Consider the following 27833-nt stretch of genomic DNA (forward strand, 5'->3'; position numbering starts at 1 on the left):
AACACAGATAATCCTTTATTGTGAGTTGAAAGTCTCTTTGTCCTTTTAAACAACAGTTTTTGTATTTCCAAAAACATAAATGAATATTTCTGCAACCTGAATTTTCAACTCGACTCCGCTCTGAAACTGAATTCAAGTTGCCAATGGCAGGCACAATACAAATTTCAACTAAACAGGTCCATTCATCTATGCAAATACACAGGCAAATGTTCCATTTAACTCTAAAAAAAAATTTGTAATGTTCAATAATGGTCATGGCAATGGTTCCCATTCCTTCAAACACTGAACCAACATTAATTTTAATTACTTTTGTGAGCATAAGCCACCAACTGCCAAAGGCCCAGGGTTTGCCCAAGTACTTTTTGCCGTTTGAGCTCCATTAATAAACCATAATTATGAAAATGTTAGCCTCTCTTTTCTTTCTAGCTATATTGGGAAGTAGCTAATTAAAATGCAGTAAAACTATTGTAAGGAGAAAGAAGTAACACCGTACTACAGACAACTGACCAAGACATCAATTGTTCAAACTGATTGGGAAACACTATTCAACAAGACAAAATTTTAAGAATGCAGAAACTAGGAAACATTGAAGAACAATTAAAATGTGATAAGAACCTAGTACAAACATTAGAATTCTACAGATGTTCAAGAAAGCTAACTATGTCTGTTGGTCATGCCAGTGGCTTTATTATTTTACTAGCAACAATGCCCATTATGTGAAAACATACAACAGGCTCTAGAAAACTGATTCCGCAGCCCCCGTCCCAGCAGCAAGAGGGTGCTTCACAGCGGCACTGAGGCCAGAGTCTTTGGCAATGTGCCTGCGCGAGGATAAAAAGTGAGTTGTTACCAATATGACTTGCCTTTTATATAGTAGGATTGTATTGCTTTTATCTTGTGAGTCTCTTTAAACAAAGAGATCCCATCAAATAAGTAATACACTGTCAGTGCAATCCTGTGCAGAGCTATACTAAGTTCATTGAAGTCAATGAGCTTAGAAGGATGTAACTCTGCTTAGGACTGTGCTGCGTGTCTCCTAGTTTTGGCAAAGTGAACCTCACTAGTGCTTTCAAGGAAACAAAGATTGTATACAAAGATCATTTCCGTGACTAAGGACGCTCATACATGCCACCAGCGGAAAGGAAAACAGCCATCCAACGTCTTCACAAGGATTAAGGGACAAGTCAAGCGTCACCAGCAGCATTACTATTGCCAAATATCACTTCTGTTCAGTTGGTGCTTCATACTGCTGCAGTAACATTTGAATTTTGGCTAGATCACATGATAAAAATCCATACAAATATGTTCCTGGGGAGCTGGCAGCATTGGAATAGATTTGTAACTCAAAATCTGACTAACCTAGACTGAGTAAATTATTTTCAACACCAGCTTTATCAATAAATTGAACTGGCTCATATCCTATAAATAAATGAATTCACAGCCAGTATTTCCACATATCGTCAACAGGTAATTCTACTGTTATGTTCCCCCAATTTACCAGGGGGGGTGAGTATCATAAATGCTTTTCTTTTTACCTTTAAGTGGCATTTGGTTATGATGAACATGACATGACAGTAGAACAGCTCTACTGCACAGGTACCAAAGGCAAGCAACAGATTTTTTTTACATCCTAACATATCCAAGGAAGAAGTTTCCTTCTTACATGTCCTTCCTGTGGATTGAGCAGATGATCTATACATTCATCATTCTTCAATATCTAGCTATCTGTAGAGCAAATATCTACAGCCATTTAACAATATATCCATGGGCCTACTGCCATATATTTAATCTTTGCATCAGGTCAGAGATACCATACATTTGATATGAAAGAAACAGAAACATTGTGATTCATGTTTATCACCAAGCCCAGTACCATTGTTATCCCGTAGAGTTTTAATCTCAGACTCTCTTGACAGAGTAAAATTACTACTGCTGATTCATAAACAAAATCAGTTTGGGATATACTTATACCTCTGTAAATACGTTATTTCTTCGTATCAAAAATACTGACTTAACGCCACAATAATTATCAGCAGAAAGCGCACAGAAAGTACTACTATGATATAAACTTATCACACACCATACGCGTACTGGTAGCTCAGCACTGCAGAAGAGTAACAGGGACCTCAATGGTGTTATCTGAAATTCATTATTAATTGCTACAAACATGGAATCGTTGCTGCCACCTTTGGAAGAATTAACTAATTCATTCAAAATCTTAATCCTACAGATAAGCCCATCTATACAGGAAGGCCAAAGTTCCCATGGGTTTCTGGAATGGGTGATCATTTATCCCCAACAGATTATTTTTTTAGGATCAACAGTGTAAAACACATTATACTTCCAACAAGAAAAATGACCAGTGGCACAATCCATTATCACTTAACTTAAAACAATTAGAAAGTATGACTGGTGTTCATTGAGCTTGTGTGTGTATCATCATTGGGAAGAAAGAACAAAGGGAAGAGGAATAAGGATGTTATAAAACAAAACACACACACAAACATAGCAAGTATATTCCATTAAAAATGCTGAGGTTACAATAAATGATAATTCACTGCACAGGAGATGTAAATAGGATTTTATATTAGCAAAAACTAGAACATTGTAAAGTGTTCAGAAACTTCAATTGGTGAATAACGTTGCAGCCAAGAGGCTGACTGGAGTAGGTCATAGGGATCATATCACTCCCATCTTCACTGGTTCCCTATCTCTTTCTGGAAACAATTCAAGGTGCTGGTGTTGACCTTTAAAGTTCTATACTCTTGAGGGTCCGCCTACTCACTTATGAACCTGTCTGAACATTACAGTCCATCAGAGACCCTGCTTCAGGTGTCCCCACCATCTGAGAATAGGCAAGTGGCAATCTGGCAGAAGACCTTCTTGGGTGTAGCACTAAAACTTTAGTACTCCTTCCCAAAAGACACTCACTTGTGTCCTTCTGTTGCCATCTTCTACCAATGGGTGAAGACTTTTTTGTTTCATCTGTTGTTTCCTCAGTGATCCCTCCTTCCGGCCTTGTTTTAAATTGTTATTATGTATGTGTATTTTGTGTTGTGTGCACATTTTAACTTGGTTTTAATTGTTGTGTTTTTGTTTAGGTTTAACGCTTTTAAGTGCGTTTTTATGAAGCATATTTTTCCTCTACTAGCCAGTTGAGTGCAGAAATGTGGCATATAAATTTTACAAATAATAAATAAAACAATGTTTTCTGGAATCCAAAGAGCCACTTTAGGTCTATCAAGGAGCTTGGAAATGACCAATGAAATATTTGACATTTTTTTCTTTAACACCAACAAATGAAAGTTCAATCAGCTTTGAAAAGGTGTTACCCTGTCATATGCTAGAAAGTCCTGGAATTGCACAGTTCTTTGGACCCCTATCTTCTCTTATATCAATGTTCCCATCAAAGTTCATTGCAACATAGGGAAAGATGCCTGACATACTTGTTATTTTTCTGTTGTTTCTAATCTCTTTGTTTCTTTCTCTAACAAATGTTGTTTGCTTGGGATTCTGAAAAGATTCTTATTACTGCTGTAGACCTAAATTTGGGAGTGGTCCTACTGTTACAGGAGTTCCACAAAAATCTTTAACCACCAACCAATGCTTTGTCTCTTGGCCAAACCACATCGTTTAAATTGTGTAAAGAAAATACCAACAAACTCAAATTTAATGAAAAAGGGGATTAAAAGCAACAATGTGGGGGTGGGGGAGAGAGAGCTGTTTGCAATCCTTTTCCAACTTTTATTGCCTTTGAGCAAAAAGACAGAAGTCAGCTATTAAAAGCTAACATTTCTTTTTCAACCTGCATATTCTTTGAAATGTCTTCATTAAAATTGAGTTTTTCACTTTCTGACTGTGAACTATTTTATAAAAAAACAAACCAATTCTCAGCATCTTCATTTAGAAGACACTTGCAGAATATAGTATTGCTTCAAATAACCAGCTTTCACAAAGTGGCTGACAAAGGCTTCAACTTCTCTTAATGTTGGACATCATTATTTCTGCTTCTCCTTCATTAATAACACTAATTTAAGCAAATGGAAAAACCTGCCTGATATGTTGTATGAACAGAAGGAGAAATCACAGTTTTCCAAATATGGCACAATGTGTGTTGCATTTAGAAACACAAATTAAACAAAAACTACAGATGTTTGCTATCATGGAACTACTTTTTTCCCCACGAAGAAAATCCGAATGACTGAAATTAACTAAAAATAACATTGCTGTTTTGGAAGAAGGGGTAAGTAAAGCCAGTCTTTATTCTCACTTAAAACAGTACCAAGCTTTATCAATCAGGATCCACACACAAAAGTGCATTGTATGCACTGTAATTTTAAACATCTCTGTTTCTAGAAAGCAGCTTCATATTCCAGAGGGATAATGGACTAACAAAATTGTTGTTTAAGGAAAGAGATTCTAAAAGTACACCACTAGGAGTTCCATGTTTTTTCACCCATTAAGAAGTTACACAGGTGGTACAAAATAAAATTGACAAATTATGCAGAAGACTAAAGATAAGGAAAACCACCATCTGAAATTCCAGACATTGCTGTGATTTTCAATTAAAGAAAAGTTTTAATTAAAAAGAAGCAAATTGAACTAAAAATTAGGTGTAAATATCAACTGTTAGAAGGATATCAAATTGGTATTCATTCATTAATTTCCAATTCTTTAATATCGTCAAACTGTGACTATATTGACAAAATTAATTCACTTCTACTTGAGTTTTATTGATGCCATACTTAAATAATTTTTCTGCTATATTCTTTGAAAAACAGTAATTATCTCTAATTTTTAGTCCATTTGTGTGCTGAACTCCCCCGCCCCATCACTGAACGTTATAAAGCTAGGAATTTTAACCGCTAGTAATAGAGGTGCTCTTCTGTTCAGATCCAAAAAGCTGCTATCCATTCAGAATGTCATGAGCAGTGGCACTACAAAACATTGCAAAAATAAGACATTAAACATAGCCAGGTATAAATATATTTACTTACACACGCTTAATGTTGGAGAGTGTGAATAAATACAGCAGACCACTAATCAGATAACATACAAAACGTTGATTGTGGCTTTTATTAATGCAGACGTAATTTTAGCAATGGTGCTAATAAGTCATTGTGCCAAACTAACAGCAAATATCACAGTCTAGATAAAGTATGTTAGGGAGGGGGGAAAGTTCACAAATACCTTGATGTGTAGCAGAGATCAGTATTCTGTGCAGCTGACAAGTTATAATGAAAAATTTCCACCCACAGGTATATTTCAAATATTCCACTGCTTTGATGTATTCTGTTCGGTAGGTTTGTCCTTCTTCAACCGATAACTCCTGGTCACTTACATTCCATTTGCCAAAGAGTAAAGTTTCTATTAGTCATAACCACTGCTCTCTTCCAAAGGCAGAGAAAACTCCAAAACAAAAAAAATCTCTCCTCCGCACATAAATGCTTTCCCACAGTGATTCGCTAGTACAGCATCATCATTTAAGATGAACATGACTAGCAAAAGGCTACAGCGCAGGCTCGCAGTCAGATTTATGATCTCTCAGAAAAAGAAAATGCTAATTTTCTTACAACCATCTAGCTCAGAGTTGCAAAGCACACGAACAACACAGAACCCAAATGTACTCATCTTAGATACACGCAGGTATTTTTATTAATATACTCATCTCAGCTAGTCTAGCTTGTTTCTGCACTAGAAATAACCAGGCATACACAACAATGAAACGACAGGTGACAGCATGTACATTTTAAAGCCATTGGAGGATTTCCCTCTTGCATGCTCCAATTCTAAAAGCATTTACTACGCTCCAAGGCGACATACTTCACAGTAACAGTTAAGTAATAAGGCAGCATCTTTCAGAAACTGAATAAAGGTGCAAATGTCTGCTCTTTGTTGTTTTATTTTTATATTAATTTTTTGGGACAGAAACTATTTTAAAACAGGTTTCTCATGCTGCACCGCATCTAGATCATTCTCACCCATACGCCTAGTACACCTGTTCTTGTAATTTGTAATAAATGTTAGCTTTTTTGCACTCCTATGCATGTTTATCTGGGAGTAAGCACCACTGACTATAACAGGATGTACTACCCAGTAAGCACACACATAAATTGGGTAGTTACAGGCTGTATGCCCTCCACTCGGTAAACATATATATCTATTAAAAAGTGATATACAGAAATCATAATTGGGCTGTCAAATCCATTACTATATTTAAACAGCTTTTTAAAATTGAAGCATTTTTTCTATAGACCCAAGTGCTGGAAAACAGCTGTCAGTTTTGCAATATAGGTGATATGTACTCAGTTTGGAGACTCGTGGAAGTTAGCAACTGTTAACTTGCTATTAGTTTCTAATGATGATAATTTGAATTTTTATTCTATCATATTTTGGAAACATTCATTTTAAACAAGCATTCTTCAACAGCTCCTTTGTAATGACACAATGTTGTAATATGTCTGTAAACAAAGAATGGGCAAATTTCCCACAAAAAATGGATGCTTCATGCTGTCCCACTACCATTCAGCAGCTCAGTGCTCTGCTTAAGAGTTCACTACATGCCTGAAAAACAGGTGAAGAAGCAGCCCATTCAGGACGGCAGAGCACATCTGTTTCTGTATGTTCCAGGATTCATGTATACAGAAGATCAAAGATCCGATCAATGACTGTTATCACCCAAACTAAGTTGCAGGTGCTCACTGGCTACACTGGACCTCTTTCCGAAAGACATTTTTAATCTTGTATCGCTAATATGCTTTATGTATAATTAATAAATAATATGTAGTTTATAACTAAGTAAGATAGATATATTCTTCGGGAATGGAAATATAAAGGCCTAAATTCAGAGGTGTTCCCTCACAAAAATGCACTCTTCTCAGACAGAGTTCTATATGCAGGAATATTAGCTTCATACCATCCATATGGTCTACTGAAGGAAGCAGCCATTTAAAATATACTCACATAAAACTAGGGAGAAAATACACTACAGAATAAAAATATTAATATTATTGCACTCATCCTTAGTCCTAGCTGTTAAAAAGCCAGAGCAAATGTACAAATTTTGTGGTACTATTAGAAAACTCTCAGCTCATATTTTTGGTGAACCTTTATAGGAACTTTTCACAACTGCATTCAGTGGCAGCATACCTCTGATGGCCCACTGTGTCAGATATCTGACTAGCTATTGTGAAAAACAGGGTACCAGACTTTTGGTCTGATCCAGGAAACCTGTTCTGACCAAGAATATATTTCTTCATGCCCATGTAGTGAGTACTTTGCACTTTTGTCGGACAGATTAAATGTTACATTTGCAGTGACGTATATGGAAAGTGATCTTCACAGAACCAAGGCATTTACATTGAGCAGTTGCAATGGTTGGCTGCTGCTACAGTTTCATGTTTTTACTCAAAGAATTTAAACATTTTATGTGGATTTGGTTGTTTCACAAAGCAGTTTTAAGACATAATTTCACTTATAAATAACAAAAGATGAAGAAATGTAGCAGTTATATGAACTTTTATATAAACTTTTAACACCTTTTTGTTTTCCATTCAGGATGAGAAACTACAACAGCAAAACTAAACCGCATAAAAATCCGTGAGTTGAAATTATACGTCTTGCATTAGAAAATACGTTAGTGAACCAGCCTTCAGCAAGAGAAGACATATCAAATGGGTTAACTTAATAATTTTATGCCTGTAAGTATGAAGGGAAATGTGCAAGCTTTTGAAATGCAAAGCACTTCTCCTCAGGCTGAATATGCCATTCAAGCCAATGAAAGAGTATGTGAAACTCAACAATGTGCAGGCTCATGCACCAATGCAGGTTGGTGCACAAAAGAGTCCTGTCCATTTTGTATACCCTGTTTTTCTGGGACAAACTCTCTGTGCCTGAGTATAAGAGATTTGTTTTTTAAAAATTGCACCTCTCCTTGACTACATGTAAGAAAAAAATTATAAATCTCCCATATATCTGTTCAATAGAAAACAAGGATCAGACTTCACAAGACCTAAAATAGCAAAGTCTGTACAAGCATATTTCAGTTTTTCTATAATCATATCAGAGTACAATTGCTATGGTTAATATTCTTTATGAAAATGTTCCACATAAATGTGGCACCAAGTTGTTACGATAACACATGATCATGCTGTGAAAGGGTAATTCCTATACAATAGCCCTTGCCAATACTATAAATCTCTTTATTAGACAACAACCTATTACAGGAGATCTACTTAACTGTTTCTCTACTTAAAGGGCCATTTGGTGCTACAATAACAAGCTGATTTTTCACATTAGCAAGGATTAGCCAGTACATAATGAGCCAGTACCAAGACAGTGTACTTTGTGCGACACCGGTAAACCTTTAGCTGGATGTTTAAAATGGTAATCCAAAATACAGTAATAGCTCATTCACTTGCATATATACACATTTTTAAGTTTACAACACTGTTATAAACCCACCAAAAAGAAAAACAACTCTCAAACCAATTTTCTAGGAATATTTATGACAAGACAGTGTGTTGTTGAGTGCTGTTTCTGCTTTATAGAATATGCAGCTATGCTTTATTTCATATTAGTATCATAGCAGATAGCATGCACACTTTCTCAACTACCGCAAATGTAAAAAGAACACCACCATTTTTCAAAACTAAACAGCGCTTATTTCAGCTCTATCTCCATTATCCTCCTTGCCCAGCAAGCAAGATAATAAGCCGTATTTATTTTTTTCACTGTTACTTCTTCGGTTTCTGGAAGGATCATATGGCTTCATCATACAGAAACAAAGTTTAAATTCTGAAATATGTAAGAACAGATTTTTTTCATTTGTGTTACTAAATCTTACTAAATTCAATTACTGTCTTAGAAGGTAATATTTATTTATTAATAAGCTCATAATACAATATTATTAGTTCTGCCAGTCTTTTTAAATTGTCAGCAATTTTTCCTTCTTAAAAGGTTTAATGCTGGGCTCTAAAGGTTTAAGTGCCCAATGTCCTGTTTAAGTTCCATTATACCAATCTGTCAGTTCTAGTGCTGTTGATCTTTTAATTTATTTTTTGAGAGAGCATAAAAATTAAGAGTTAAATTTGGATTCATACAGTAAGCAACCTAATTAAAAATAATACTTTTTTCTGGGGGGATCATTTACTTCTCTTTGCTTAAACACTAAATTAACATAACTAAATCTTCCCAATTTTTAAGGTAACAATTTATTCACTAACCATTTTCTTATGTTCTAGCTCCCAAAGATTATTTGCAGCTGTTCTAATACAACCACTCAGGCATAACTAATACACAAAAAAATCCTTATTTTAAAGCAAAACTTGAAATAGGTCAGAGAGAGACTTGAATCTGAAACAGAAACAATGTCATTTTAACGTTACTTTTTGCATATTAAATTTGCAAATGTTTGCCAACTACAGTCAATGATGTAAGTCTTTCTCAAGCATACCCTTGAGCATACTTTAAGTGTAAAAGCATTTTTACTCTGGGCAAGCGTGACAGGGAACACTGCAGCAAACTGAAATTGCATTTTAGAGTGGAAAACAATTTCAATCCTTAAATGCCATGATTATTCTGATTATCTCGTATACAAGCTCCCTCTGCAGGTAATAAGAAGGGTTAGCAAAAAGTATGTAGAAAATGCAAAGTTTAGCACACAAATCCAAACAAATGGTCACCATTTGAAAAAAATCCCCAGAGAGTCTTGTCCCTTAAGAGTTACCTGATATCTGCTGCTACTGAAGAAAGCATCCTGATGGATTTTCTGCTGGCTCTACACTGTTACCCTTGTCCTTCAAAATAGTTAAGCAAGCAGCTTCAGTCCTCTGCACTCTAAGATGCAAAAGCTTCTTTTTCAAAGTCACACGAAGGCTTTTATAGGAAAAAGAAAATACCAAACGGAGAGACCACCCGAAACGAGTCATCCCCGTTCAGCCTAAATCATCTCCTTATCCAAAATAAACAAACAGAGCACTATGAGCTCTGTTTAATGTCCTTTTGCCACCTAAATCAGAAGTTCTTTCACTTGGGATTAACTCTCTACCTCAAAGTTTTGTATCAATTACACTAAATACAAACGTGGACATTTTAAGAAAAACAAACACATAATCCTAAACATTTCTCTCCCTGTTTTAAAGAGAAAACCACACCAGTTTTTGTATCTTTCCCCCCTCTTAGTCTAAGAAAGTACATTGTCCTAAACTAAACATGTTTAGTTCAAGTTTTGGGGGGATTTTTTAATGTGCGTGTGATAAGGAAGTCCTCAATAAATTTTGAAGAGAACCAAACATACAAATACACTGTGTTAAATGCTCTAGACAAGCCAACGAGCTAAGATTACCAACCTAACTACCCTAGCCAATGGTTCAAAGTATCAGGACGTTGAAGTGACATTGGAGAAAATAATACTTTTCTCTTGAATAAGAAAACACTCTTCAACAATAGATTCCTGCCCATTTGCCATAGATGATATGAAGGACGACTCATGTTCAGTAAGAAAGAAGCATAACCTAATTTGGAGGGGAGGGGGTTAGTTTGATTTTAGGCATCCAAGTTTAATTTCTTGCCTCCATAAATTGACATGTTCCTTTCAGTCACCCTCTGCAATCTACTTCCCTAGCCTATAAAAACCTGGATACTGCAGCCACAGGGGTGTGGGTGAGCTCATAAATTTCAGGAATAGGGGCCAAAATCCAACCCAGATGTGCCCACTAGAAAACATCTAGTATGGACAGCAAAACATCCATTTTAGGAAATAAAATATGAACTTACATTTTCAAAAACCGAAGACAATAGGGAAAAATTGAAAAGTAAACTTCCCTAAAAAAACTCTTAAAATCACAGTAGATTTACAAAATATACTTTAAACACACGCCAAGCTCTTTGCTGTTACAGGAAAGCCTCTAGTGGTCAAAATCTATATCCTGTCATTGGTCCAAGAAACTGTGAATGCTGTAGCCATAAGAACCTAGGATAATTTATGGTAGAGGACACAGCATCCCCAAATCACAATGGACATATTTAATAGGATGAAGATTTTGGAAAGCTTACTTTGTTAAAGAAGGAAAAAATGCTTAGAATTCCCGCCCCCCTTCAAATTTAAACAAAATCCAAGCAGAAAAATCCCTCTGTAGGCACTTCAACCTTCTTTCCTTTCTTTTTATGTTGTCTATCAACAATAGTTTATTGTCATCCTCTCCTTTTGCAGCTGAGCAAGATTAACTTTAATGTATCAGACAAACTAGAACCCAATTATTCCTTTCATATACACTAATGTAGTTAAATAGATTTCAAAAGACAGCCACAGGCACCTGCATAACACAAAGAGAACTGGGCCTCGCCTGTCAGGAATATTTCATCAGCAATCCCAACTGTAGTAAAGCTCTCCACACACTACCGATACAGAGTATAACAGATACTTCTGTAGAAAAAGAAGGTAAGGGACATTTTATGTATCCAAATAAAGACCACTCTGTATTATGTTTGTATGTGCCATCAAGTTGCAACCAACTTATGGTGACACCAGCAAGGGGCTTTCAAGGCAAGTGAGATGCAGAAGTAGTTTGCCATTGTCTTCCTCTGCAGTCTTCCATTGCTGGACATCCATCCAAGCACTGACCCTGCTTAGTTTCTGAGATTGAGCTATATCATACCATTCCATCTCCCCCTACCCTGTATTATTGTTAGCCTTTAAATGCAAAAGTCTCAACTCAGGCAAAAGAAAAAATAATTTGCATCAAGCTATAACATGGTGAAAGACTGAGTCATATCAACAATCATGTTCCATCATGAAACCTGAGTCATAAAGCTTGCCAAAAAGATGCCACCCAATAACATGTGAACTGCAAAAAGTAACAGCTAAACTAGCTTGGCAGAATTTTATTGTTTTGTGGACATGCACATACATCAACTCTTATGGCCATGAGTCAGGCAGAAACTCTCAGGTTGCCTCTGGAAAAGGCAGTGTATTTCTTTGTTTGTTTGCTCCTTGTAGATAGCTAACTGTAAGTAAAAACCAAACAAACAAAGTGGGGAGTGGAGTGCTAAGATTGCCTGAAAGTTTGGTCTGGTCACCTTATAGCACATTTCAAGAAATGTAGAGTGGGCTATATTATAATATGACGATATACTCTTCATTTGCTCAAAGGTACTCTTCTCTTTATTATGCCTTTACACGTTAGGTATTCTGTTCCAAGTCAGAATTCAAAGGCTAGCAGTGAAATCCTAAACAGACTTACTCCAGTCTGAAATCAATGGGCTTAGACTGGAGTAACTCTGCTTAGGATTTCACTGTAGGTCCTGTTTCTTCTTCTGTCTCCAAATGAAACCCAAATAATGGTTCCAATCTGAGCATGAGTTTCAATTCTTCATATATGTCTGGTCAGTGACCATGAAGAAATCTCAGAATTCCAAAACAGAATCAGTTTTTCCCTCCCCCCAGCCACAAAGTACAATTTTGGCAATAAAGGGATTATTCTTTTATATGAAAATATCTACAGAAGACACAAAGCACAGTTCAGAGGAAGGATATAACCAATCTGAGGTTTGGGTTTGCATCAAGGAACCAAATCAACAGATAAAAGATTTTAACACACAAGGAATGGGATATGGCTCAGAAATTGTTTGATTATTAAAATTCTTAAAATAAAAGGTCACAACTATCTTGCTTAAGTTTAGTAAAATCTTAACTTTACAATGTATGAGCAATGCAGAGCAAGTGTGCCCTACTGCATCTAATTTAGCACACAATGAAACAGAAAAGGACCAATCCAGTATCAAAAACAGCAAGATGTTGTTGGCTTTGAGAATGGAGAGATTCTCTGGTTTTAATATTACCTCCAAATGTGGAACATTTTTCTCTGAATAGAATGAAAAACATTTTAAAATGCTCAAAAGGCATGAAAACTAATACATCATTTTAACCTCCGTAGTCTGAGTGTATGTATATTTACTCAGATGTAAGGAGCATCATAGTTAATAGGACTTGTTCCTAAATTATCATAATCCTATACATGCTACTCAGCCCCATACAACCTGGTTCTTTCTTCACAATAAACATCTGCAGAGTCCGACTTCGCAGGCTGCAACAAGAATTTCTATTAAAACAGTAAATTAGAGTGTATCTGGCAAAACAGGTATATTTACTGGTAGAAATAAAATAATGTTCAGCAACCATCAGGAGCTAGGGGCATTCCTATAACTCACTATTTAGCCCTAGAACTGTTTGAGAAAAAAAATGACCCTAAAGTGCTCATAGGTACTACAGAAACAAAATAAAATATAAAAGGATATGATAATGTAAAGTACATCATTAGATGTAAAAACGTCCTTTTGCTCCAAGTACCAGTCAGGCATAATGAGAATCAGTTTGATATACTTGAACTAGGATTTCTTTTTCAAAAAAAAAAATCTTATATGGAATTTAAATATTCACTTGATAGGCTTTACTTGGCAAATGTGAAAGTTATGGGAAGTATACTTCAGTAATCAGAGTGCCGGATTTTAGTAAGGAATCCTTGGGTAAGTCACATGCCTTCAACCTCTCTAAAAAATAAACAACACTGTGGAGCATTTTATATGCTGAAGTGCTATAAAAATTCATAAAAAACAAGAACTTGGGTATATTTTGTTTTGTATGACACCAGATATATATCTGAAAGAGGATGTATTTGGTCTTGTCTAACAATAAGATTTTATGTATATGTACCTGAATAAAATCACAGAAGCACCTTTCATTTACGAAGGACATATATTTGCAGAATTCACTGCATCCCCTTTCTAAACATTTACAGGTAAACTGTCTGATCCTTCCTTGTTCCCAATTACAAGTATTTTGAAGGGAAGCACCACATTTGTCTAACGGGTATAATCGTAACTGATGCAAAAGCTGCCCGTGTTCCGCACTATACAAGCACAAAACATTTTGGAAGGAACAACCCGAAAAGAAGTGTATTTCAGCGCTAAGCTGCAATGATTTAAATACCTGAGTGTATTTTAATGTTTATAATGTCCTCTCCTAGGCTGTCAGCCAACAAGGTCCCTTTTTCCCCCTCAGCACACGTTCCCTTGTCAGGCCATGATTAATTCTGAGCTCTGTAGAGGGAGACATTACATCCGGGCTAAAACAGACCTAAATTTACCCTGAGGCAGAGGTCTGGTTTAAACATCTCCATTCAAAGTGGCATTTGTCTTCTCTTTTCAGCCACTTTACTCAGAAATTCTGGTGTGATGACTTTGTGACCTACAAATGGCCCACAGGATTTAAATTGTTATGTCGCCTGCCCCTTGTAACTAAGACAGTTTTAGTGACTCAGTGAAGCAAGATTTTATGTGTTTCAGGAAACTGCACTAAAGCAGGTGTTCACAGAAGAACTATGAATTCTAGTTTCCAATGAAGCATGCAGTGACAAGATTTTCCTGCTATAGTACTACAATGTACAGAGTATATAGATGAGCATCTCCTAGATGCATTTTGTAAGTGTAAGAACAGTGTATGTGATGAAACAAGTTTTGCTAACTCACAGACATATATATGGCTTTTATTAGGGCCTGTAATCAATTTTTTAACTCTAGCTTTAAACAACTGTGGTGGTTGTATGTATTTTTTTTAAAGGTTGACACATGCAACAACAAAAATGGCTGATGCAACCATCTGTCTCAAAAACCATCTGTTTTGTTAAGTTAATGCTACCTGGCAATCTTACTACATGGTGATAAAGAAGCACTGGCACAGTAGAAAGACATTGCAAATGTACTTGAATGACTAGTCCATATTCTTACTGAATTAAATATGGCAACTTTTGATAATACTAGGCAATTCAGACACTGTTGGCAAGTTGCTACTTAACAAGGTAATCTCATTTCTGTGGTTTTTCAATGTAAATTGATTTTTCCCTCTTAGCTGCTCTGATAATTGAACAAAATTATACAACCGTGATGGGATTTTACTTACCAGCACACAACACATAAAATCTTCTACAAAGATGAAGTATATTACTCCATAAAACTTCATTTTTGTTGTAATTAAACAAATTGTATTTAAGCTTGCTTTCTGCCACAAAAGCAATCAATAGGGGGGGGGGGGTTTGCGCTGTAGCTGCACTTTACCTGCAGGTGTTAGGCTCTGTATTTATTTTAGTCAGTCTGTAATGTTCTCGATTATTATTCTCTTCTAAATAAAAAATTTTGGAAGGAAAATAACAGGCTTCTGTACAGTTTAAGCATTACTGCCTGACAAATACCACAAGGGAGGGAAAATAATGGCACATGCAAATTATACGCTGCATCTTAGACCCATAAAATGCTCCGTTTAAGATAATGAGCTACAACCTTGCCTATGCTATAATTCAAAAATCTGATCAAGATCACTTTTCCTTAAAGAGCAACTGATGGTTTTTCAATTCATCAAACTGAAGTTCCTGTTTTAGTGCTCATTAAGGAACTGCATTTTTTTTTAAAAAAAAACATGCTATAAGAAGTGATGAATTGTGTACATCCAAATGGATGTAATGGTTATTTAGAAGGGTTCCTGGAAAGGCAAAGTTGAAATAATCTTCTAAGTGAGAATGAGGAAAGAACTGAGTGAACCAGCCTCTTCTTGAGGACTCCTAATCATCATTCCCCTATTCATATCCAGGAAGGACCACTTTCTGCTCAAAAACCTAAAAGCTACCTAAACCACCCCAAAAAGCCTTTATGGTTTCCCATTTGTCTTGAAAAGATATTACAACAGTGAAACATTCTTTTTGTTAAGTTCAAAGGGGGGGGGGGATTAAAGGACTACTGAAACTGCACGTGCTCTTAAAAAGCTAAATATCATAGGATTCAAAATGGCCTTTCCCCTCACACATGCACCATCAATTCTGCAAAATACGTAGAAAGATGTGGCATGTAACGCCATGTGCTACATAACGATGAATGATTTAGTATGAAGAATGTTACTTCATCACAATTTAAAGTTACCATTACAGTCTATCATATATATAGTCTATTACTTCCAGTACTTTACCTGGTAAAGTCCAGCTTTTAATCTTCTTGTTTCAACTCTCACATATGCAAAAAATTAAGAATAGAAATATTCTCCATTTGGTCCTCCATTCAATTAAAATCTTAATTTCTGGGGAAACTCATAAAGATTATCACTGTCGAAATGGTGGAAGCTTTAAATAAGAGCAAAAATCAGAAATCATTTCCTACCTTCAATCTACATGTCTCTATAATGTATAACACCCACTTCTCAGCGAAACTTGCACCAGGTTCAATTAAGTGATTCCCCCGAAATCAAATTTGGGCAAAATGTATTGCCAGCAGGTGCAATATATCCCAATTTTTCTGCATATGCATTTTTGTCAATTAAAATATATACTATGCAAGACAAATTAAACACTAGCCAACGTGATACGATGCCAGATCACTTTTTAGTATGTTGTTCTTTTCAGATATAAATAGCGCTAAGGTTTCTATACAATGTTTTCTTGCCAAATTTTTAGGATTTCATCCTAGTAACTCCCATTCCTGATATGGCTTTAAGGGACAAATGGAACATGGAGCAGCTTCTGAAGTGTCTAACCGCTAAGCAAACTTTGTATTTAAATGCTCTCCTCTTGCTCATTTTAAGGAAGGAAAACACCCAGAAGCCTGGTGTTAATGTCTGTGCTGATTGTGAAAATTGCTGCAATAAAAACTCCAACTGCTTGCCTTAAATTAAGACTTCCAAGCCTACATGCAAGATCTGTATCTTTGCACTGGTTTTTATAACATTAGGAAGTTGGGCTGCTTTGCTTTGATGTTGGTCTATTAATGAGCAGGGGAGCCAAACATGACAGAAAAAAATTAAAAGTTTATTGGAATCTCTCAAGTCAAAACCCAAAGTAATTGGTTTGTTCTACCCCACGTTGATTCAATATCCTGATTCCTCCAGCTAGCAGCCTCTAGCACAATCTGAATCCCTAAGTTCAGTTTCTGTTGCCAACAGAGCAACCACTATGACTGAAAAGGGCAGCTGATGCACTGCTGTAGAACATTAATTTCTGTCTAAGTGGTCCAATATTGTCCTACAAAATCCTTAACGTCTCCCCTTCAGTGGTATTTGTAGCATTAGAGATTTGTCAAATTTTGAGACTACCAGCATATAAACTAGAGTAAAATGCTTTTGAGACAATTTTTAGATTATCTCTAATAGCTCTAAGAAAAAATGCACTTTCTTTACATCACTCTTCACCCAATGTAGATTAGTTAAAAGCAACTTAAGTGTCATAACGACAATTAGGTTAATATGTTCTGATAGATCACCAAAAGGTACTACATCAGGCAACCTGTTAGCAATAGATACAGTGCTATAAATCAAAATTGCTAAAAGGTATCAACCGATAAAATTCTAAAATGTTCTTGACCCATTCAAAATAACTGAAATCTCCAAAAATGCGTATTTCACTTGAATTTTCTTCGAAGTTGTTACTTCTAAGCATAGCATTTTCTTGGTAAATTAAAATTAAATTAAACTTCTTCTGAACACCCCTACCTCTAACAACATATTGTTCTTCGCCAGAAGTAACCACCTAAGCCTGTATAAAGAAAGTTGAGTATTTCATAAAACTGACTCATGTACTACACTGAAGGAAAAGCAAAATAGCCACTCCCAACCTGGCTACAGAAAAAAATGTTTAGCTTAATATGAGACTTACTAAATATCAGCCCCCGCCCCCAATCTAATGTTTGAAAAGAGCCCACACCAACATACTGAAGTAATGCTGTATTCTACTTGACTTCTAGTCTGCAAGATTATGAACAATGATTTTTTAAAGATTATGAAAGAGTAGACTGAGCCATCTCTCTTTTCAAACACAGAAAAAAGAGCAGCTAATGAATAAAAAAATTATATACATGTGGCAGCAAACTTAACTAACTTAAAATTCAGCAATGAATATTCCATGGCCAAACTGATATGGCCAGTCTGGCCACAGCTATTTTCATAATATTTATTACACTGACAATGAAAATAATAACAGTAACAAAAAGATAAAACATTTGACTGACACTAACCCACGCAAAACTCATTAAGTACTTTTTTAATTATACAGGAAGTTGCTTTAATTATCCTATTATTCTTTGAAAATTAACTCATAACAGTATCCAGAGGAAAGATTCAAATATTTAAAAAGAGCACAATCTATGGAAAACTTAACTATTATCCCAGTTTTCGTGTGCTTACTTTAAAGGAGCTGAGTGGTCTTTTATTTCAAGGATTCATTTGTGGAGGTTTTTTGAAGTAATTAGAAGGGTTTTTTTCCATTCAAGCCTCCTAATGCAATAATGTGTAGGCCATAGCCAAAGCATGAGTGTAGAAGAAAAGGCCTTGCAAATCCCACTAACAGAACAGATAGGAGACACCAGAAACTATGCAACAGTGGCTGCCATGAAAAAGGTCACCCTTTTTCTTAGAACAAACCATTAATCAATAGAATATAATTGTTTGGCCGTTTGCAAGGGCCCTGCAGCATACAGACTATGTTATCCACTGGAATAATTACAAAACAGTAAAAGTTCAGAAACATAACCCAAATCCACCTCCCCTTTTTACCCTTTACAATTCCCCACTGCCCTTTGGGCCTCTGCTTTGGAAACGAATGGAAGACAGGCTGAAGCTTTCTCAATTGAGCTGAAAGCTAAGAAACCTTTGATATGCTAATAACCCCCTTCAAATGGTAAGAATTCACACTTGCGTTAATTCAAACAATTTGTGCAGAATGATGTGAAATGGCACTTCTTTTAGTGGCAGGCAACAAAAGGGAGGGAATCAGAGGGTCTGAAGAAACCAAACAACGGAACATTTGTTCTGCAGAATTCTTTCTACAAGCCACAAGAACATTTTCTTGAGGAAAAGAAAACACATACACCTGAAGCCCAAGAGGAGATATCTTTACTTTCTGCCAAACCAACTGTGTCCATACCCGCCCCCCACTACCACAAGATTTGCAAGATACTGTTAGTAATTACAGAGTAAGAATCCAGAGACTTTTTACAAGGTTATCATCAATACCATCTGAAGAAATCCCAACACCTGAAGCCACAGAGAAGGGAGAGCTATTTCTGCCTACATGAAGTGCACAAAAACTCACTTCACATCTACATTTACAAAAAAAATTCTTGCTAACTGTATTTTAAAAATCTTAAATTCACAAAAACTTTTTAACAAAGCATCCTTGACGCACCATGTACACTTTTGGCATCGTCTCTAGGCAGCTCTTTTTCTACCAATTAAAAAGAAATGGAATCAAACCTTTTCTTTGGGCCACAGCTGAGACATTCATTTTTATCAGGAAGCCTCTTACAAAAAGGCATCTTCCTGCTTTGCTTCCCTAGGCTTTTGTGAACATAACGATGCAACAAGTCCTTATTTACTAAAGGGAAGTGACTTTTCCTTTCAGTGAACAACTTGAGTTCAACAGGGAGAACAGACTTGGTGGGGCCTGCAACAGACAGTCATATAAATGAAACTAGCCAACAAGCTGAAGAATCCAGAGACGGGAGAGCTTGTCTCCCTGTTAACTAAGCAAAGAATGTATCAAGAAACCAAAGAAAGAGAGCAGAAAAGCTTGCGTTTCATCAATTAACAGTATCCAGATGGTTTCTGCTGCTAATACTAGCAAGGCTTCTCCCTTTTCCAAGGGGTTCTTAAAGTATCCCACACACACACCCACATCGTATTCCATGGAAGAAAGGAGAATCTGCCCTTACTCAACCTGAATCAGACTTCGAGTCCAACCTGAATCCACAAACCTAAGTACACTTGCTTGGAAATAAAAGTCAGTGAGACACTTCCAAGTAAAATGCCCTTCCTGTTAAAGTATCAACGGGGTGTTAAGTATCACAGAACAACAGGAGGTTGCAAGCCTATCGCAGGCACACTTTCCCTTCTTGGACGTGGGACCAGCCACTAAAATCAGTAAGAGGCTACTGGAAAATAAAAGACCTTTATGACGGGGCAAAGTTCCGCAAGTCGAGCAGACTCCCATTGTGCTTCAACCCCCTTCCCCGCACATCAAATATTTGTGGAGCTGACTGTTCATCGGAAGGCAGAAGAAACTCCGAGATCCTGCCCGGAGGCTGAAGGGGCTTCTTCGACAAAAGAACTGGGAGTTTCTTTTGCTGGGGGCGGAACTCTTCTCCCTCTGGACCCGCTACCCCCAAATATCCCGTAACAGCTGAGGCGCTGACCTAAGGTCCAACTCCCTGCAAGCGGAAGAGGTCCACTAGCCCCTGGAACTCCTTAGCGAACAGGTCTCCTCCGGCTCGGAGCTGGCTTTCTCCTCGCATGCGATCAGGCCCTGCAGCTCTTCCAAAAAGCCCCGGGGGTCCTCCTCCTCCTCCCGGCCTTAAGGACGGCCACAGCCCACCACGCCGGTTCACATCTGACTGCGCTTCCAGGTCACCTTGCCCCCGCTGCCTCGTCTGGGAAAGCCCTCTCCGCCTTCGCAGCATTAACCCTCGCCCGAGCTGCCTTTCGCCCGAGGCAGGCAGCGCTGGCAAGCGGAGGGCCGGGGAGACGCTCCTTCCCTCCCCCGCCTCTGGCTCTTCATTCCCCCCACCCCACCCCCCACAGCTTTTCTCCTCCCCTCCACATACACTTAGACTTACGCAGCGTGCAATAGTGTCTTTTTTGTAAGGTGATGGGAGCGAGGGGAGGAAGCGGAATGCGCTGGGAGGAGGAGGCGATAGGAAGGGAACAGTTCGGCTCTGGCTGTCTCTGCCGCTCGGCTCCCCCGGAGAAAACAAAGGGTTAGGATGTCTCAACTGCCACCACCCCCCCACCCTCACACACACACCCGTCAGCATCCCTGTCGTCTGCCAAGGGCTCGCAAAAGGGGGCGATCTAAGTCAGCAAACAGGTACTGCAAGAGAAGCTTTCCCTTTTCGCCCCCCCCCCCTTTACCTTTGGATTTGCAGCCAGAGCCGGGCCAGGGTCTCTCTCGCATCTGGGGTGCTCGGAAAGGTGGTCTAAAGCGAGCCTTCCCCGGCTTACGAGGAAGAGGAGGGAGGGATTGTGGCCCGGAAGGCGCCTGCAGCAAACGGCCAGAAGACGAAAAGGGATCGCTGGAAAGGCGAAAGAGCCGGGCCGACAGAAGCCGAGCAAGGCAGGCAGCCGTCTTTGCAGCTCGCTGGGCTGGGACCGAACGGACACGCCGGCGGCTTCTCCTCCTCCTCCTCCTCCTCTCTTCTCTCCAAGCAAGCCCAGCCAGCCGAGAGAGGCTCTGCTCGAGGTTAAGTCAACATTTTCCCCCTGCGGTTCCCAACACGCTCTGCTCGGTCCAAAAAGGAAAGAGGATGAGGCTGCTGCACGCAGAAGAGGGGGGGGGGTGGATAAACAATTCTGCCGGTAGAAGGAGATCGAGCCCCGCCACAAAAGAGCGCGAGGTGCAAAGCCCTGTGGACGTGACCGGTCCCGAAGTCCGCTCTCTCCAGGCAACTCGGAGACGCGGCGCGGCTATGCCGGCGGCGGCAGCCGGGAAGAACTCAGTAAACGCTCGGTAGGGAGGCAAAGTCGGAGAAAGAGGCTCGATTGCAATGCACAGCCCCACGCACACCACGTCTGTGCACACACGCGCACCCCAGAACCCCCTCCTCCGCCGTCCTCTTCGCCTTCGTCTACGTCTCCCGGGATGACATTCTGGCCTCGGGCACGATCCCCTTCCAGCCGTTCTTCAGCGTCGCTTCCCTCGCCGCTGCCCCGTGGACGGAGATCAGGAGCCCAAGGCTGATCGCGCTCAAGGAGGCGACGGGGAGAGGAGAAGGGGGGCAATGAAATCTCGGAGCAACAAAAAAATCCCAGGGAATTGTATCGCAGCTCTTTTTCGTTCATGCACCTCTGTGTGTGTGACTGGGGATTGCCAAGTCCTGACACAGACTCTCCGCTCCTCTGAACTGGAGCCACCTCCGAGCCGCCGCCTCCAATCTCCACCCCTCTCTGCCTCTCCTTCTCCCCACCCCTGGGCTCAGCTAATCATATAAACATATTATCCTGGAGAGCAGCGGCGGCAGCAAAGGACTCCCCCCCCCCCGAAAAATTCCTCCCCCATATCTTTGTTTCTTTCCTCCCCTTAAGGGAGGCGGGGGGGGGCGGCGCTCTGGCAAATAAAAGCGGATTAGAGCGCGCGAAGTACCAAACGCGAAGCAGATAATCTACAGGCTCGATCTGCCACCACTGGCCATTTTCCACTCCATTTGAGCTGCTGGCGGCGGGAGGAGGGGGCGAGGGGCGGGGAGGGGGCGAGAGGGCTCTTCGGCACCAAGCGGCGCGGCTCCGGCCGCGGCAAAACAGCCAGGCTCGCCGGCTCATCTCAGCCAACGGAGCCCGCCAACTGTGGGGCAGCCCGGAGGGAGAGCCGGAAAGTCGGTGGCATCTCGGGGATCCCCGTGGGCGCCTTCCCGCCGCGGCTGCTTCGCCAGCCGAGCAGGCGCCTAGCCTCCGCGCCGGCGCTGCTCGCTCAGGCCGGGGAGGGGAGTGGGACCGACAGCCCACGCGGGCCCCTCAAACTTTCGCCGCCGGCTGGCCTTGCTCGCGCTCGCTTTGCTCTTTGTGTACGCGAAGCTGCCGCCGAGGCGGGATAGCTGGGCAGGCGCAGAAGCAGGCCCGGGTGGCCACAGGCAGGGAAGGAGATACAGCGGAGGGGCAGAGCCGGCGGGGAGTCTTTCAAAGTTCGACTTCGAAGGGCTTCGGGCGGCGCGCCGCAAAACGTGCAAGGCATTTCCTTGCCGCCGCCGCCGCCATTCCTCCCTGCCCCCCCCCCCAACTGTTTCGCTCGCCTCCTCATAATTCACTCGACTTTGTGAGGCTGTTGAGCGTGTAATCAACTCGCGGCGACGCTGAAGGGGGAGGGGGACAAAGACACAAGACTAAATGCGAACGACTTTCTATGGTTCCTTAGATACACTTCAGGGCTCCCCCCCCGCCCAGCCCGGTCTGTTTCCTTCATTTCCTCACATTGAAATCGCTTTGCTCTTGTCCACTGAGCACATTTCCTTACGCCACTTCTCTCCCTTCCCCTTGTCATCAGGCGGAGGCGGCAGCAGGCCACATGAAAGCACGCGTGTCAAAGCAAGATAAATAACGCTGGGAAACAATATCATGAAGGATGTAAATTTCACGTGATGATCTCAGCAGGGCTGGGGAAAGCACCTTCCCGCCGAATGCAGAAAAGGGTTCTCCCGTTGAAAAAAACAAAGTGCTGTTTTTTTGTTTGGAAAAAGAGTGCTTTTCCAATTCTCCCTGCTGGGTTTGGCGTGTATTCCTGATATGGCTGGGCAGGTGTGTGGACTGTTACCCTACAAATGTTGGGCGATTTGTATTTATTGCACATTTAAACACTGTGTTTAAGAAAACTTGACCTACAGTAGAATTGAGGCTATAGGTGGCACATCCTCAATAATTTTAATTCTTAGCATGGCCAGATCTGTGGATACAGAGATTGAAGCCATGAACAGACAAGGCAGATGTTTCTACAAACTTGAGAAACACCTCAGGTTTCCAGAAAAATCTAAAAAAGACTACATGGGAAGTTAACACCCCCCCCCCCCCCGCAATAGTAGAAGCAATCCCTATACCTCTAAGAAATGAATGCCCCCCTCAGTGGCCATTGTGGGGGTGGAGGTTGCAACCACAACAGTATTGCCAGACTTCAGGCCTTGGTTTTTAATAACAAGGCAGGGGTAGGGCCCTTTCAAGGGCTGCTTTGGCCTTTGAGGGAGGACTCATCAGAGCCAGGCCTGGCAGCAACCACTGACAAGCCTGGATGCTTCTAACTATTCAACAGCAGCCACTGCATAAAAGCCAGTGTGTGGTAGTTATCCCCATTGCAGAAGAAGGTGAGATATAAGTGAAGTAAATAAATAATGTATCTGAATATGGGAGGGGGAAGGTAAAAGGTGAGTGGGACCAGGAGATGGAAGCAAGGAAAGATTGCCTGGAGGACAGAAAGAGGAAATAGTGTGGGGAGGGAGATACAGGGCCCCCTGTAAGTCTTTGTGGGCCCCCTACTTTTCAAACTGGGCCATAGTTTTTCTAGATAGAGGTGCCCGGGGAAGTAAGGGGGGATAGCTAAAGACCAGGGAGACAGATAAAGGTAGGTTGACTAGTCAGTGGGCAGGAGAGAAGGAAGCAGATCCCCCCACCACCGACTCTTTGTGGATCCCTTGCTTGTATTCTTCGAATACTTTTCACTGCAGATAAGAGTACACTACAAATGAGAGCAAAGACAAACAATTATATTTAGAGACGTTCACTTCTCCTTCTGTGGTCATTTTTTGGTTCTGTTAGTGGAAATGGCAGTCACATTTAACAATCCCCTCCCACTCTAGGACATTTTGAATAACTTACCCATGTTACAGCATTTTGTGTTACAGAAGTATTGACAGATCAAGCACTTCGAGGGAACTAAAATCTTTCTAACAAAAAAGTATCTGTTTCCCAAACCATTCTTCATGCTGTTTTGTGTTTTTCTGCTCATTCACCCCTACCAGTTGTAGACAATGATGCTGTTTAGGGAATACAGACCACTGTGATACGTCATGGGAAGCTCTTCAAGATGTTACTGATGGTGGTGAGAAGAATCAAACACACTGTTCCCATTTGCAAAGCCATTTAATGTAACATTCAGACCTGAATTGGCATAACTACCAAACCACAATACAGTGTTAGAGAACTGCTTATGGATTTTTTAAAAAATCCCACATCGAACTAAATTCTGGTGGTACAGAATTGTTTCAGAACCATTGCCACAGAACAGCCTCAGGGGTACAATATGTTCACATCAAAGACTGTGTGTTAACACCATGGGTACAAACTAATTGCAGGAGTGAGTCGAAGTGATAGAACCATATCTCAACTACTTCCTGTGTTTTGGACCACATCCTCTTCCCCTATAGTAATAACTGCAAGACTTAAATTGGTGTTTTAAAACCCTTCAATATTAGCTGTGTTGTGCCACCCTTAATTGCCCTAGGGTCATTCTTCTGGAGTGAGTTATGTCAGCTTCAGGGCCAATCCTCCTGTATTAACTCTATTGTGCCATCACAAATTGCCCTAGGGTCACCACTGTTCTGAATGCAGTCCACACCAGGGGGAAAGGAGGGGAAGTTAGTTCTATAGTCAGGAAAAAAATGCATCGCTAGCCAGTTGAAAAGTCATTTAATTTTGTGAGCTTTCAAGGTTATAATTGTACTTTTTGGCTCTGTTGGCACAACAGAGGTTTTTACTGCATGAAAATGAAATAGCTCTTTTAAAACATACTTATTTGAAGGTGTTAAGAAGGGCTTTCCATGCTTAAGTGTATCATCCACCTTGATATTTTCACAGCATAAAATAGTAGTGGCTTTTAATGTAGTTATATGAAGCTGTTAAGAGAGGCATTCCATGTCTAAAAGTATCATCCACCTTGAAAATTAGCTAAGTGAATTCTTCAAAGTAACAAAGAGGTCTCAAGATAAGAATACTACTCCTTATTGCCGTATAATATCATTCACACCAGTGATCCTCCAGTGTGTTCTTGCATCCAGATAACAGATGGGTTAACTGTTCTCACATCTCCATTATCATAATATGTATTGAAACAGTTACACTAAGGATGAGCCATCCCATTTCAGGAGTCTCTGTGGACAGATAATTTGGGCTTGGTCAGAATATTGTCTGAAAACCAGAGTAAAGCCACAGGAGGACATGCAATGGATACTGGTCAGATTTTCTTAAAACTGCTGTTAAGCGTAAGTGAAAATGTTCAAGTCTGATTTCTGAATGTGACAATTTTTATCTATTGTAACTAGGTACATAACACTCTAAGACAAAATGAACAGATAGCAAAGACCCTCTCTGCCACCTATTTTTTTTTCCCCACAGCTGGAAAATATTTAATCAAGGGATGCAAAAAATCTACATCTTCTGGACTTCAAGACAGAGGACAGATAGTTAAGAGAAGATTGTCCCCAGCAGATTGGTTCAACAGTCTTGACTCATGCTGTGAGAAAGTATAGGACAGCCTGAAGAAAAGTTAGATGAACCCAAAACATCAACAGTCATTCTCTCTCAGCAAGAATCCTAGGAACTGTAGTTCAGAAGCAGAAACCGGAAGTAAGAAATATTTGGCAGACATTTTTCAGGAATTTACCAAACTATTTAATTTAATGCTATTTAATGCTACAATATATAACACTTTCCCGCCCCCCCCCATTGCAGACCATGTGATTGCTTGGGAAGGACAAGTGCATTTGAGACTAAAACATTTTGAGAATTCACACATATAAAAATATTACATAATAAAGAACGTAATATCTAAAAAGAAAAAAAGAACAGGGAAAGGTAGCTTTACAAAGCACCGAAGTTCTTCGACTATTGCAAGCCTCACAGGGATGAGTTACAATTTTTAAAAGACTACCATATAATGCTTGCCAGCTTTTCTACAGAATCTTTAGATAAAGAACATGGTTTGGTTTTTATTTGCAGTAGCCACTACGTTGTACTGGATTCTGTCTTGCATGGTGCAATTGCTACATACAAGTACAGTTCACCTGACAATAATCAGATTGTATAAATTGTTCCCAATCTAGTATTTAATTATTTTTTTTATTCATGTAGATATTTATAGCAACATAAATGAAGTAAATAAAATAAATACTTGTTTTTCTCCCCAGTGGAAGCCTAAAGGAGCTTACAACATTAATGTTCCCTCTTTCATTTTATCCTCACAATAACACCCCTGTCAGGTTGGTTTGGCTGATAATTACTCAGCTAGTTTCCATGGCCAAATGGGGATTCAAACATGAATGCCCTAGATCCAGGTCTGACGATTGCTATACCACACTGATCTCATGGTGAAAGCAGGAAAGTGAAATATGTTCCATATCAAACTAGGTTAGTTAATTAATAGGTCTAAACACTGTTCTGTGCAACATGGACTCTTTAACAGAGTCATTTGGATTCAAAAGTGCTACTCTTATAGAGACTATAGGCACGTGTTATGATTCAACATATATGTTGTGTTTCTCTGACTATTATGTTTTATAAAATATGTTTCTTCATTCCAAAGATAGGTGCTCATGCAGATGAAAAGACTTGGAAAGGGAGTTCAGTGATATAGGAGCTGCGGCTGACCTTGGCGCAGTCGGAGAACGGGAGCAAGACTGGGTCACCAACCTTTCAACAATAAACAGGGATTATTGTGTTTGCTTTTCTTTTGCTAGGAGAAAGAGAGAAATTCCTTCTTATCTGTTCCTTGTCAGCAGGGGAAAACAGTGTTCCCGAGTGGGGGAAGCTTAGTTCACAGTGAAAGTTTTGCCTGAATAAGACTTTTTTTAAAAGTACCCAAAACACAAGTAATTGCTACTTGGGTAGTCACATTTCTGCCCACACAAAGCACTATATATGCTTCTGGAAGTTGAAACAATGGCTTTAAAAGATCCAGCCACAGTTAAGCACTTTTAGATCCTATTGTTTTCAGTGGGAAAGCTAAACATGTAAAATCGATGCTACTTAACTGTGCGTACCTTTGGCTGGATTGCTCCAACCTATTTTGGGCTGAAATATACTCAGATCTTTTTTGAGTTTCTGGATGTTGATGAAATCCCAGTGAAGGAGATGGAATAGGAAATGGGTCCTGGAACACTGCTTTCTAAAAAGTAAGTCTTTTATACATCCCACAGTTTGGTAGTAGTAGAATTATACCAATATTTATATTTTTTACTGTAACAGTAAGGATATTTTAGTACTTGTAATTTTATGTTTCAGTATCATTTCCATCCTTATGGTAATGAACTCAACTTTTTTTTTAAGGGGTGTGGTAGAC

General features: G+C 39.6%; 1 protein-coding gene across 3 annotated transcripts in view; it reads right to left on the reverse strand.

Annotated features, from left to right (window-relative positions):
* Positions 1-21990, reverse strand: part of ADGRL2 (adhesion G protein-coupled receptor L2) — a 223424-nt gene extending 201434 nt beyond the window's left edge. Inside the window, exon 1 of one of the 3 annotated variants that reach the window (XM_054979622.1) lies at positions 20936-21989. The gene's annotated coding sequence lies outside the window, so the exon portion shown is untranslated. Of the gene's footprint in view, positions 1-20935 lie in introns of all 3 variants that reach the window. The other 2 variants (XM_054979620.1, XM_054979621.1) reach the window with 2 other exon arrangements.
* Positions 21991-27833: the final 5843 nt, after the last annotated feature.

This window comes from Eublepharis macularius, chromosome 5, assembly GCF_028583425.1.
Source record: "Eublepharis macularius isolate TG4126 chromosome 5, MPM_Emac_v1.0, whole genome shotgun sequence".
In the NCBI taxonomy this organism is placed as follows: Eukaryota; Metazoa; Chordata; class Lepidosauria; order Squamata; family Eublepharidae; genus Eublepharis; species Eublepharis macularius.